This window comes from Mesocricetus auratus, unplaced genomic scaffold (assembly GCF_017639785.1).
Source record: "Mesocricetus auratus isolate SY011 unplaced genomic scaffold, BCM_Maur_2.0 Super-Scaffold_100676, whole genome shotgun sequence".
NCBI lineage: Eukaryota > Metazoa > Chordata > Mammalia > Rodentia > Cricetidae > Mesocricetus > Mesocricetus auratus.
Window position 1 is genome coordinate 149,102,171 of NW_024429266.1, and position 15,270 is coordinate 149,117,440.

Sequence of the window (15,270 nt, forward strand, 5' to 3'; positions counted from 1 at the left end):
CCTTCACAGTCAGGAGGCAGAGAGCTGGAAATGTGCTTAGCTACGTTTCTTTTTGTACAGTGCGGATCTCCAGCCCAGGGAATGGTACCTCTCACATTCAGGGTAGGTATCCCCGCCTTAATGACATTTATCAAGATAATACCTCGAGTATAGTCAAAGGTCTGTCTCCTAGAGATTCTAGAATGTTCCAAGTTGACCATCAATGCTGAACATTACAGGTTCATCCCTTGTCAACTTGACACCCCAAATTTTCATCTTTAAGCCATAACTGTTTACCCCTTGTCTCCACAGGCTTATGGCCACCTCATAAAAGGCAGAATGCATTCAGTCTAACTCCAAAAGTACCAATGATGGGGGATGTCTTTCTGTATATGCTGTGAATATATGTTTCTCTTATTGGTTGATGAATAAATGCTGATTGGCCAATAGCCAGGCAGGATGTATAGGCAGGGCTACCAGACAAGGAGAACTCTGGCAAGAGGGGAAGAGGGAGCAATCTCCAGAGGGAGATGCCATATAGCCATCAAAGGAGTAACATTACGGGTAAGAAACAGCCTCATAGCAATACATAGTTTAATAGAAATGGATTACTAATTAAGAGAGAGCTAGCCAATAAAAAGCCTAAGCCATTGGCCAAACAGTTTCTAGCTAATATAAGCCTCAGTGTGTTTATTTGGGACTAAACGGCAGTAGGACCAGTCAGGACAGAAACTCCATCTACATCCCCATAGCCTTTAAGAACTGCAACATCCATTAGCATCCCAAAGTCTCTTCTGAGACTCAAAGAGATCTCTTAACATATTTATCATCAAATGGCAAGTTGCATAGTCCCAGCACACAAAAGCACCAAGTAAACATTGCCATTCCAAGATGGAAAAATAGGCACATCAAGGAATAGTTACATGAAGTCAAGACTGAAATGCAACAGGGAAAACAACAAATTCCAAAGCTCTGAGGTAGCTCTAAGCAAGGGCTCAATAAGCTAGGACTCCACTTGGTTTGGCTCCCATAGCAGTACATGTGGCAACCTAAACCCTCAGCTACACATACTGAGTGGACACATCTTCTCCTACAGTATGACCCATGCCTCCACCTGCATCAGTCTGTACACATACCTACTTTAAACAATGGAAGTAAGTCACACCCTTTAGCAACCTCTTGATACTTTCTATACAAGCATGTCCTAGAACAAGTCCCTAAAATAAGGAGATGAGCTGATCTGGCCTGAACTGGCTTGTGGGGGAACAAGAACAGTAAGATAAAATGTGTCCTTTAAGTTAATTTTCAGGGTGAATCCCCTACATATGTCTTATGCGCATGCACAATTGAGTGTGCATGATTAGCGTCAGATGCATCCCCGCATGAACATGTGCAGTGAGCAAAGTCTGACGCAATCCACGCCTGCCAATCCAACAGCCATGCTCACTACACCCCTTAGCAACTGAATTCCTGGTCTTGAACAGCATAAAACGAAGCCACAAACAATAACCTGGGCCTTTGAGTAGTCTCACTCCTGACAGGATTACCTGATTGGTTCTACTGATTTTTCTTTTCTTCCTTCTTTTCTTCTTTTTCGTTGTTTTGGTTTGGGCCTCTGCCTTCCCAGTGCTGGGACTAAGGGCGTGCAGGCACTGCTTCTTCTTCTTTTTCTTTTTCTTTTTTTTTTTTTGGATGGTTTTCTTGTGACATTGTGTTCTGTGTGCTTTTATTTCAAGTTTTCAATAAGGGGCCAAGAACCTGAAAACATCTGGTCCAGATGTCGACCACCGGTAACAGCTCTCTAGCTAACATCTGGGCTTTATACTGGAGTCGACCAAAGGTCCTGAGCAGCCTTGCCAGCTCTGCTTCCTGGAGTACACACAGCATCTCCGAGATGGCTCCATTCTGTGCATGGAGCTTTCCTTGGTGGATACCCCAGGGTTCTGGCATTTCCAACATCCTGGATTCTCCACTGCTACTTAGGCCCCACAGCTTCACTCAATGACCTCTCAGAGCATCCTTGAAGGAACTCTGACCCTGCCACGCATAACCTGACCTCAGATGCTCTGAAACCATGGAGCAAGACTTCCTGAGGTCCTGATTTTGCATCTTTTGTGCTTGAATAGCTAGCACTGCCCAGATGATTCTAAGTTCCAACATCAGCTGGAGATGTGGCCTGGGTGCTTGCGACCACAGCTTTCTCTGTGTCTGTGCTGGACCTGAGGACACACTTCCCTGGACACTGGCTTTTGAGGCGCTAGAGGGCCCTTTGCCTACACTCTCAGCTCAGGCTCTCTCTTTTTAACTAAATTTGCATTCTCATGATTTAGAGCTCCCCACTTTGGGTAGGGTCTTGCCCTGGGGGCACATTTGCTATTGTCCCATTGCTTAGCAGGAGGCTACTCTTTAATAGTTTCAGCCTCTATTCTAATGCTCTTTGGCTTCAACTTTTAACTTTTTACACTCTTTCCTCCTCTGTATTTTTAAAAACTATGTATTTCTCTTCCCAGCTTTTTGCATTTTTCCCCTGTAGACTTGGAAAAGTGCCTTAAGAAGTAGCCATGGCACAGCCTTCAATGTTAACTCAAGTTCCCAGGGTATGGGCAGAATAAATCATGATTCTTGCATAAAATATCACACAAAATGGCTCAATTTTTCCTTATGTAATCTAGAACACTAGCTAGGTGACGATGCTGCCCACATTTAGGGTGTGTCTTCTCACCTTGGTTACTCTGGTTAAGATAATCCCTCACAGGGAGCCTAGAGGCTGACCTCCTAGGCAATTCTAGACCCTGTCAAGTGAACAACTATTAAGTATCACACCCTGTTCTATTCTTCTGTAGACCAGGGTGGCCTCACACTCACAGACATCCATCTGAGTGCTGGGATTAAAGCTGTGCACCACCACCCAGCTAAGGGAAATAAATTCTCAAATGCATGTATGCCATACATACTAGCTACTCTTATAGTCATTCTTCTCTATTGCTTGGAACTTCATTTTACCCTCATTTTTTAGTTGTCTGCTCTGAGAAATTCCAACCTCAGTGTTTGAATCTGGCTCTGGGCCCAAGAAGTTAGTTACTGCATTTTTATATACAATGTGGTTGAAAAGCAACAGTTTCCAGGATGGCAAGAGACAGCGACTCACCCTGTACAGACATGAGTTTAGGTCAGATTAGAACAAACCCAGGAGTGGCCCTGTGCAGGGCCAAGTTCATACACTAGAAGGGAAGCAGTTGCTATGGGAAGTTATGGGACGGCAGGATTCACTGTCCTGTCACTAATGTGTGTTGCCATAGCCTGTCCCACTTGTGCCTCTTTAGAAGTATCAAGGACATCTCTTGGGAAAGGCTCCGCATGCCAAGAAGTGTAACTTGTGCAGCCTTTGCTCTGTTTCCTGCCTTCAGAGTCAAGCTTTCCATTCCTTGCAGTATGTACTCAATGTAAAACTTCTCTCCAACATCTGCAGCTTCCAGCTGTACATAAATCTGTAACAAGCTAAACACATTGGCTCAGCATGCTGCACACAGGGCTTGCAGATCCAAGGAACTTTTCCACATGAAGTTTCTATGTGTATTTGGAATTCAGGGGGATATTGACAAAGTGCCTGAATGATCATACAAATTCCTAGACATTGTCTCAGTAAATAGTCGAATAGTCAGACCCATGTTAACTTTATCTCAGCAACAAACATGAACCCTGGCTAGGGAATCCAGATTGCTAATTCCCAGAAGCTATTTTCTAGAGTGGAAAACAGCTAAGCCATGAAAGTACCATGTCTTCCAGGTGGCATGGTTAATATTTAGACATAGCGATTAGCAGCATCTTGAGATGTCAGCCATTAGTTAGAAACAAGCACTGTATCTATGAAGACTATCAGGCATGATCTGCAGCTCTTAATTAGACCTACCAAGCAACTAAATCGTATCTCCTGTCAATTAGTACTTACCTTTCAACACAGGCGAAAGAGGTAAATTTCTCCAACAGGTAATCAAGGATGCCTGGTATATATTTTGCTTAATCTCAGTTTTCGAACAAATAACTTGTCTTTTAAAGTCAAAGAGATGAGTTCCAAAGATAACCTTTCATTAAGGCAGTATTAATACAATTAGAGACTATTTGGCACTCCCTACCTAAGCACTGGGGTGAGGCTGTGGTGTGAGGTCAGGACCAGCCCAAGCTCTTCAGCTCGCATTTATCCTGCTTGCCATCCTCCCAGCCATACTCCATAGAAGAGCAGCCCTCCATGTCCACTGCTGACCCACTGACATAAACACTGTGGCAGAGTCTGGTATCCAGGAGAAATCAGATCATTCAATGTCATCGTGGGGATGGGTCACCACAGATCTCCAGAAGGTGCATTGCCTTCTGGGTAAAGATGCATGACTCAGTGCACTCACCCTTTCACCTCCTATCTCTCCACCCCTGTATCCCACCAACGCCCCACCCCACACTGCCTTACAAAGGCTATGCTGCAGGTTCCTGGAACGTGGGGAATATGAGGAAAGTCCAGGCATCAGATGTAGGCCAGGGCATTCACTGATTAACCTGTAACAAGGAATATGCCTGGAATCCATAAAATCTCCTAAAATTCTAGCAGTTAAACCATCTTGGTTTTTATGTTTTAGCAGAGCTCCACAGGCGACAGCTGAGGGTTAAGGTTACCAATTTGCAAAGCACTTTGTTGAAGGGACAGGTTGTTAAGTTCACAAGTGTGCCACAAGTGTGCACAGTCATTCTCTGTCACAAAGAACAGGAGGCAAAGAATGAGTAAAATGAAGTAAGTGTCCCCACCTGGTTCTGTGGGTGACTCCACGATCCTGTTTCCTTGGAGCCAGGTTCATACAGGAGTCGTGGCTTCTATTGGCAGGTGGCCAGGCAGCAGCACAGGTGTCTGAGGCAGTTCACCATTGCTCTCTTGACCCCCTTCCACCTGTGGTACCTCAGGGTTTGGAAGGAAGCTGGGTCGGCAACCTCAGGCTGGCCAAGGGTGATGGCATTCTCCTCTGTGATAGAGTCATCCTGAGTCGTGGTCTCTTCAGGTATGATGTCCTTTTCCTGGAATATGGTTGCTTCTTTTTTGATGGCTTCTTCGTGGGGTATGGTCACTTCCTCTGTGATGGACACTTCCTGGGTTATGGTTGTTTCTTGTGTGATGGTACCTTCCTCATTCATGGTCTCTTCCTGTGTGATATTCACTTGCTCACTAATGTCTTCTTCTTGTGTCATGGTGTCTACCTGCAATGTATTCCAAGAGGAGGAGGAGCCTTTGGGAGTTACACTCTGAACTGTCTCCACTGAGCTCCAGAATTCCTCTTGGTAACTGCAGGAAGCTCTGTTGCTTGTGTCACGTGTGGTCTCATTGTGGTCTGGACTAGAAGAAGCAGTGTACATTAAGAGTGATGATGGGTGGACACTGGCCCTCAGGCTGCCACTTTTCCCAATCATCGACTCAGAGAAATTCTCGCTCATTTCCTCGCTACTGCATGTGAGGAAAAGAGCACGATGCCTGTTCAGGTAGACTAGGTGGGGAGGTCGGGTCCTCTCTGAGTGGCGGCACAGGGTGGCAGGCATGCTATGCCTTGTGCCACACTGCCTGGCATTCTTCTCATGCTCTCTCTCCTGGGGATTGGATGACAAGGTGAAGGTCAGGGGAGCAGGCTCGCTAGCTCGCCTTAGGGGCACAGGGAAGGTGTGAAGATCGTCCAGGTTGAGAACAAGGCCTGGCTGCATGGATTTCACCTGGTGATGGCAGCAGTCTCCCCCAGGAGACTGGTGTTGGAGAATCAGGGAAGTGGCCATCACCTGGTTGTAGTTTTGGTCTCTCAGAGAATCCATGATTTCCTCATACTTATTTCCCATGACCATCATGGTGCCTACAATGTTAGGGCTCAGGGTGCCTGGGAGTTTCTGTGTAGAAGTAGGTGGTGAATGTGCCTTTCTGTCCCTGATCATGGGGTGCCTCATGATTTGGTCAATGGTGGGCCTCCTGCCCGGGTTGATCATCAGCAGTTCTACGATGACATTGAAAATATCCATGGAAACGTGCTGAGGTATGCTGAAGTTTGCGGCTAGGATCTCACAGCTCACACCTTCAGAAGAGCTGGCCCGGAAGGGAAAGAGCCCAACCATCGTGAGGAAGAGGAACACCCCTAAACTCCACATATCAGCGGCGCACACATCATAGGCCTCCTCTGCAAAGAGTTCTGGGGCACAGTAGAGCACAGTGTCACAGAAGTCCTTCAGCAGCTGTCCTGGGGTCACGTTGGCAGCAAGACCAAAATCACACAGTTTGGCATCACGCCTGCTGTCTAGTAGTATGTTATTGGCCTTAATGTCCCTGTGGGCAATATGGTTGTTATGACAGTACTCCACTGCAAGGAGTATCTGGGTAAAGAGCCTTCGCACCTCGCTCTCCTCTAAGGACACCAGTTCTAGAAGGTGTCAAAGAAGATCTCCCTCTGATGCGTGCTACATCACCAGAAGGTGGTACTCTTGATTGAAGCACGTAAAACAACTTAATGATGTTCGGGTGTTTCAGAGATTTCATGATGTTGACCTCACTGGTAACAAGCGAGGTGTTCTCCTTCTTATTTATAAGAACTTTTACAGCTACACAGGTACAGTAGGAATGTGGAAGGCCAGTTTCACCTCAGAAAAATATCCCCGGTCCAGTGTCATGATCATCTTATAGTCAAACATGAAGGACTCCTCAGAGGAGTAGCAGGTATCCCTGCCTTGTTCCATGGTCTGGTCCTTGTTGATATGGCTAGAAACAAATTCACAATGGGGAAGTTTAAAGAAAAGGTTCATATCAGGCCCAGGAGAATGTCCATAGCCATACATTCCTATGTCCTAAAGAAATACACTCAGAGAACCAGGTACTTAATGCTCAGGAAGAGACATAAGCACCTTCCACATCAGTGAACTGCAGAATATGACACCAGGAACCATTCAGAAACTCAGAGAATAAAACAATGATCACAGAATCTAAGAGACACCCATTGGGGGAGGATCATGATCCTCTTTCTATACCAAACATTCACAGAGATGAGGCTCTAGTAAAACCAGATGTAAGAGAAGTTACCAAGGCAACAGACACCTGAAAACCCAGAGTGTCTTTGTGGGGAGATGGCTCAGGAGCATTCACTCAGAGAGCAGTCAGCCTCTGACTACATTGGGATGCTGTGACAAAATGCTGTGTTCCATAGAAACCCAGGGCCTGGGTAACATCTGTGCAGGTTAAAGATGACTTCAGTCATCGAATGATAACCATTAGGCCTGAGACTTCTCACCAAAGTTCAGGATTCCAGAGACAGTAGACTGATATATTCAAATCATCAAGAAAATATTTGTCTGCCAGAACCATAAGACAAAATGTGGAAGATGGAGCCATACTTTGGCCCTGTAGGCCCATCCTCTCTCAAACAAATTGCCTTAGTTTGTCACTTTAAAACAACAGAAATGGGTTGCTTGTGTATCTGGATATTCACAAGATGAGATCAATGGACATTCACAAGTTAAGATCAAGTACCCAGGGCCCGAGTGTACAGCAGGACTGCACTCTAACTCTAATTGGTACTTTGTGTGTTTTCTCACATGATCAAGGAAAAGCATGAAGTCAGTCTATGAAGCCTTTTCTTAAAGGCCACATGTTCTGCTGTGTGACAAACTCTAGTGCTCCTGAGTCCCCATTTGTTACTACTGTTATATTAGGATTGAAGTTTTCAACAGGAACTTTGCAGGACACAGACACATATTTACACACATAGACACACACACACACACACACACACACACACCCTGCAATTAGACATGCTTCAACCAGCTGTGTCCACCCTGAGGAGAGTCCTGCAGGGTCAGCTGATGCACCTTGTATAGGAGCTCAATGGGAAAGCCAGCATACCTAGAGTCTGTGATCATACAAATAACCTTGAATCAGAGGGTGAAACCAGCAAACGGTTAATACGAATTAGATATAGAGAGCATGGAGAAGTCAGGAATAGGGATAAAGAGATGAAACAGAAGGAGTACGGGGGTTCTTAGAGATTCAGGGTCCTTTGCTGTGGGATAGACAGAGAGACACTTTGCTTGTTGGGTATCAATCCAAATAGGAAGGTTAGCTGATTGCTTCTCGGCCTCTCAGAGTTTGAAGGTTTTCACCCCAATATCTGACTCCTAGTGTATTGGTAAATAGAACAATAGAGTCTTAATTAAACCTACGTTTGGTGGCTGCAGACAAGCTGGTGACAACAAGACCAGAAATCCTGTTAGGCCTAGGTCTAAGAGTTGGGGCACCGACTGTTGGTCTTTGGGGCACGGATGGTTGTTAAAATATCAGTAGATGTAGGTTCAACTGTAAGCCTACAGGGAAACAACAAAGGTTTCATAAAGGTGAGCACGTGGCAATTATTACATTAGGAAAGTTGACACAGGGGTCTAGCAGTTCAAGCCATCTTTGACTACAAAGTGGCCTTGAGGCCAACCTATGCTACAGGAGACCCTGTCTCACCAAACCAAAATACAAAGGCAAAAGAGCAGAAGAGAAAGTATTGCTTTTGTTTTGTATATGATCGAGGTTCTCAGTGTTTTTTCCATTTTTAAAATTTTTTATTTTATTATTTTAATTTTAAATAGCTTGCTTCACAGGTCAGTCCCAGGTTCCTCTCCCTCCCTTCCTCCTGCACTCCCCCACCATCCTCCCCAGCCTTCCAACCTATCGCCACTTCCTTCCACATAGGGGATATTTAGAGTCTGTCATTTTACTCAGGGCATGGTCCAGGCACTCCCCTAAGAGTACAGGCTGAGAGAACGTCCCTTTTTGTGTTATGGACACACAAGTCCGTTTGTATGCCAGGGATAAACACTGATCCACTGTCCAGGGCCCCATAGGTTGCCCAGGCCTCCTCACTGACTCTCACACTCAGGAGGTCTGGATCAGTCCCATGCTGGCCTCCCAGCTGTCAGTCTGGGGTCCAAGAGCTCTCCCCTGTTCAGATCAGCGGTCTCTGCTGGTTTTGCCAGCCCATTCTTTTCCATGTTCAGATCAGCTGTCTCTGCTGGTTTTGCCAGCCCATTCTTTGCCAATTTGCTCATCACTCCTCTCTCTCTGTCACTTGGTTCCATGGGTTCAGTTCAGTGTTTAACTGTGGATGTTTGCCTCTGCTTCCATCAGTCACTGGATGAAGGCTCCAGGATGGTTATAGACATCAAGTTCATTATCAGGAATGGGCATTCGGGGTGGTCTCTACACTATTGCTTAGCTTGCCAATTGGTGTCATCCCTTTAGATCACTAGAGGTCACACTGGTGCCTGATCTGTCTTCTAACCTATGATTCCCTCTTCCCCCTATCCTACCCTCCCCCCCCAGTCAACTTCCTCTTCTTCCCCTTTCTTCTTCCCAGCTCCCAGTCCCCCCGACCCCTCGCCGTGTTGCCCATCTGTTCAGAAGATCTTGCCTCATTCCTCTTCTCTGGGGTACCATGCATATCTCTTAGGTTATTTCCTGTTTCCCAGACTCACTGTCAGTGCAAGTGCAGACTGGCACTATCCTGGTCCATGTCTAAAATCCATATATGAGTGAGTACATACCATGTTTGTCTTTTTGTGACTGGGTTACCTCACTCAGGATGGTTTCTTCTAGTGCCATCCATTTGCCTGCCAATTTCAAGATTCCATTATTTTTCTGCTGAGTAGTACTCCATTGCGTAAATGTACCACATTTTCTCTATCCATTCTTCAGTTGAGGGGCATCTAGGTTTCCAAGTGCTGGCTATTACTAATAATGCTGCTATGAACATAATTGAGCAGATGTCCTTATTGTATGAAGGTACATCTTTTTGGTATATGCCTAGGAGTGGAATTTCTGGATCTTGTGGTAGACTGATTTCCATTTTTCTAAGGTTTTCAACGTTAAAAAAATAACATTTTGTCTGAGATGCTGCTGATGGATGCAAGTGTGTATGTGACGTCAACTACTGAGTTTGGAGGGCTGTGATCAGCCTTTTCCTTCTTCTTGAAGTTTGGCTGCTGTCAACTGCCATCAGATGTCATCAGTTGAACACACTAAATGGACCTCACAGGGCCCACCCTGAACCAGCTATAAGACATAACCACAGAAACTGGATGGACTTTTCAAGAAATCAAGAAGGATGTTTTCTGTCTGTAAGACTTAGGCATCACGTGTCTACACATTTCACACACAAGCACTGGCTTGCAATTCTAGCAAGCTGAATCATCACATGGTGTAAGACAGACATGGGTACTGTCCAGCAATGGGCACCAAATCCCTACTTGCCAGTTCTAGATCAGACATTAGATTTTTGAAAGTCCCAGAAGTAGCCCCTTCCTCATCATCAACACCTGGGGAAACTAGGAAGGAAAAGGAAGGACTTCACCGTTGAACAATGAAGGTTCTGCTAGCCAGCACTTCTCCCCACAGCATAAAAAGATTAATATTGGAGTTGGTAGTAAATGCCTTTGATAATAGTACTTGAAAGTCAGAAGCAGGTATATCTCTTTAAAATCCAGGCCAGCATGGTATACAGAGAGTTCCAGGACACCCAGGGCTACACAGAGAAACCTTGTATGGGAAAACAAACAAATAAATGTTTAATAGGAGTTTTATTAAATTCTGGCTTGGGAAAATCTGGAAAACTGTTTTGTCCACAAAATGTCCCCATTTTTCAAAAGGGAAAGGTGTTTGGAGCAGAGTGTTTGCAAACACATATGGTGAAGATACATCCATATACATGTGGTATACATCCATATACTCTTGTGGTGCACATTCATATATACACATACATACATACAAACACATGTGGTGTACATACATACACATGTGGTGTGCATACATACATACGTATAGGATGCACACACATAACATACACAAGTGGTATATATAGAGAGAGACATACACTCAGGCAAAACACTAACACACATAAAAATAAGCCTAATTTTTCAAATAATGAGAATAAATTCTATTTATTTAATGTGAGTGAATGTTTGCTTGTGTGTGTGCCTGTGGAGGTCAGAAGAGGTGATGAGATCCCAAGGAAGTGGTGTTACAGCCTGTATATATTTGCTTGTACCAAACTCAGGTCCTCTGGAAGACAAATCAGTGCTCTTAACTGCTGAGATAAATGGGAAAAAGGGATATGAGGAGGAACTGTGGAAGGCTGAAGAGAGGAGAGTCCCCGCTGCTGTGTCATTTCTTCAGTCCTGTTTTTTTTCAGGTACTCTTGGGGATATTTCCAAAAGCTTCCTGAACGTGAATGACCCAGCTGAGGTGAACGACTACTGGGCTCTAAACCTGACCTCCATGCTCTGCTTGACCTCCGGCACCCTGAAAGCCTTCGCAGATAGGCCTGGCCTCAGCAAGACTGTGGTTAACATCTCATCTCTGTGTGCCCTACAGCCCTTCAAGGGTTGGGGGCTGTACTGTGCCGGGAAGGCTGCCCAGGACATGTTGTACCAGGTCGTAGCTGCTGAGGAACCCAGTGTGAGGGTGCTGAGGGTGTTCCAGGTAGGTGGGTGATACGGCCATTGCTGCCCCAGACATGGCTGCTTCCTTTCTGGGGGCTGGAAAGGTGGGAGAACTTGTCTATATTCCCAGAAAAAGAATGTATTGCACCCCGACCCCATGACTCCTCATCTTGCAAGGAACTTACAGAATTTAGAGCTTTCAGGGACAGAGGTACTAAGCATTAGGAGTTGTCTAACGAACAGGTGGGACAAAGCATCCATACACCTAAAAATAAATAAGTTACAATTTAAAAACAAAAGACTGCATTACCTTTATATGCTTAGTTATGTGTTTTTATCCCTCAAGGGTCACATAATATCCAGCCATGTATCCCAAACACCTAGCAAAACTTCATGTAGGCCAGCCACAATAAATGTTCTACTACTTGAGTGGGCAGGCCAGGATCCAAACTAGCTTCTAACTCTTGATCTACCTGGGTCTCCTCATATTACCTGGCACTGCCTTTCACACATACATGATATTGCTTGTTCCAGCCCACCTGCTCTGAGCTCAGCCTAGACTCATTCAGACAGCAGTGATCACATGTAAGCCACAGCTAGGAGGGAAGCTGTTTGCAGATGGTCTCATAGCAAAGTTAGCTCTCTGGAGGCTGCCTCTGGCATCATGGAGGAACTAACTAAGAGGTTTAGGTGTCCCCAGACCCTATAGACAAGCAGGAACCTCTCTAGTAAGAATGTTCTAACAGGTTTCCAAAGAGAGAGAAGTCTGTTTGAACAGATAGCTTGCTTGTTCCCAGAGGTGCTCAAGGAGATAAAACTGGGCATGGTAGAGCACTTGAGAGGTGTGAGCAGGAATTCAAAGTCAGCCCTGGCCATACAGCAAGTCAGAGGATAAAGGAGCCTGTTTCTCAAAATGAGACAGGAGGGCAGGCTAGAGGACATTCAAATGAGGCAAAGTGATTCTTCATCCAGTCCTGGGTTCCACGATTTTTCTGTCCCTGAACACAATTAAAAGTTTACACAATTCCTTGAGGGCTGTTTATTAGCATGTGGAAGACATTCTCCAGAAATGCAGTAAATTTAGAAGGGTGGTTAGTGACTGGTCTCTGTCTCTGTCTTTGGCCCTGTCTCTGTCTCTGTCTCTCTCTGTCTCTGTCTCTCTGTGTGTGTGAGAGAGACAGAGACAGAGAGACACACACACACAGAGAGACAAAGACAGAGAAAGAGAGACAGAGACAGAGAGTTTGTGTTGTGTTTATGGGTATTTTGCCTGAATGTGTCTGTTCATCCCATGCAGTACCTGAAGAGTCCAGAAGAGGGCATCATCTCACCTGTAACTGCAGTCACAGATGGCTATGAGCTGCCATGCTGGTTCTGTAAATCAAACCCTGGTTTTCTGCTAGAACAGCAAGGTCTGTCAACATGGAGCCATGCCCTCTTCCATCCCCTACACTCAGCTTTTTACTGGGGATCTGAACTCAGGTCCTCATGCTTGTACACTGAGTACTTTACCAACTGAGATCCCATCCAGGGTTTTGAGGAACCATGTGAGTCAGCAGAGGGCAGCCAGATGAACTTATCAGAGGGCTGGAGCAGATGATGAAATAAGGAGAAAGCAAGGTTATGGCATAGACCTGATAGAGACCAAGCTGACGTCTCACCTGGTCCCTGGTTGGCTGCAGGTGGAGTGAGACACCTGTGGGGTCCGAGTATCTATTGATAGATTGGGAAAGTCGGGAAGAGGTGTCACGTGGGTAAGAGATGATGAGCTTGATTGTAAACCACGCTTTAGCTTTGAGTTCAGAACTCAGTAGTCATGTGAGCTGGGCATGGTGGTCCTCTCCTATAATCCTGGTCCTAGGGATGCTATGGCAGGAGGATCCTGAATTTCAATAGAGAACAGAAAAACAGAAAAACAAAAAACAGACAACATAATGGAGCCTTGGGCCAGACCTGACTCAGCTCCACCCTCCACACACAGTGGGACCTCAACCTCTGTCCCTGGCTTGTACTTTCCATCCACTAGGTCCCCTGGACACAGACATGGAGCAGTTGGCTGGAGAAACCTCCAAGGACCCAGAGTTAAGGACCAGACTGCAGGAGCTGAAGTCAAAGGGGGAGCTGGTGGATTGTGGGACCTCAGCCCAGAAACTGCTGACCTTGCTGCAAAAGGAACCTTCCAGTCTGGAGCCTACATTGACTTCTATGACTGTTAAGACCATGTCATGACACAGCGACCCCTCCAACCTGACCTAACACAAATATAACCACTCAGATACAGCGGGCAGGGAGTGGCTGGCACTACCAGTCATCAGATGGCTGGTGAAGGCCTTGAGAGAGGGGTGATGTGTATTGGAGTAGGATCTCTATCCCCAGGAAGAGAACTTTAGAGCTGGGAAGAGGAGGAGAAGCTGAAACCCTGGACAGAGGAGGTTAAGTGTCTTGTCTGTGGGGTGAGCAGGGTGGGATCTGATGCGGAAAGAGGACCAAGAGAATCATATTAATGCTCCTTGAATTGCTTACGATTGTTCTGATGCCTTCTTCCTCTGTATCCACTGTTTCCCCTTGACTATAGTTCAAACACATCGGTATAAGGCAGATGCAATAATGTGGGTTGCCCTTCATGGATGGCTGTTGACCTCCTCTAGAGGAGTGACACCGCAGTTCCTTAGCTAGGGTGTCCTGAGAACTTTACTGTCACTTCCAAGAGCATTGCCAGACAGCTGTCTGTCTCCTGGTGTCCAGGCCCAGTGGTAAGTGTAGGTCCAAAGTCAGCAACATGGATCTCCCAGGATGTCTATGCCTTTGTCATGCTTCTGTCCATACTGACCAACTTTACTGCCATTTTCTAAAGTCCTAGAGCTAGTTAATGAGTATCCATGCTCAGGGCCCAGTACAGCAACAGCCCTTGAGTGCTGGGATTTCCAGTTCTACCTCTTGCCTACCTGGCAGTGCTGTAAACAGGCCCTGGCTGCTGTGATGACCCCTAATGACACCTCCCTGTGGCTCATGGTCTGCCGAAGGGAGGATGAACTAGGATCCATGAAGGAAGTGTTGAGAGATTTGAACCTTGTGCAGAGCTCAAGCATGCATGCATGCCCACCTGCACAAACAGAGGCCACAGGTCCAAGTCAGGCATCTTAGTTTCACTACATTTTGAGGTGTGTTCTTTCACTGACTCTAGCTCACCAGTTCAGAGAGTTCTGGGATCCTCCTGTCTCTAACCCCCAAGCACTGGAATTACCAATTGTATCACTGCACCCAGATTTTTACAACATGCTGGGAATCTGAACTCAAGTTGTAATGTCAAGCAGAAAGTGTTTTCCCAATGAGGCATCTCCTCAAACCCCAAACTTGCATGAGACCCAAAAGGGAAGAGGGGCAATGTTAGGGAGAGGAAACACCACTTTTCTCTCCTGATAATTCAGATACAGAAACCAAAGCAGACCCAGTGAGGGTCAAAGACTGGGACAGGTGTGCATAAACACAATGTGGGTATAGGGAGAGTTCTGTGGGGAAGACACCTGTTACCAAATGGTCCACTTGAGTTCCATCCTAGCATCCATATGATGGAAGACACAACCAACTTGCATAGTTTGACCTGACCTTCACAAGCATGTCCCTCCCCTAAGTATAATTACACTATGGTTTAAAACTTCAAAATGGGTGGGGTGGTTGAGGTGCATGCCTTTGATCCCAGCACCTAGAAGGCAGAGGCAGGTAGATTTCTGTGAGTTCAAGGCCAGCCTGATCTACAGAGTGTGTTCCAGGACAGTTATAGCTGTTGCACTGAGAAACCCAGTTTTT

The 15,270-nt window shown here is 45.9% G+C and overlaps 2 pseudogenes; one reads left to right on the forward strand and one right to left on the reverse strand.

The window, feature by feature from the left end:
- Window positions 1-4,839: 4,839 nt before the first annotated feature.
- On the reverse strand, window positions 4,840-6,825 carry LOC101834095 (annotated as a pseudogene).
- On the forward strand, window positions 4,915-13,983 carry LOC110341085 (annotated as a pseudogene).
- Window positions 13,984-15,270: the final 1,287 nt, after the last annotated feature.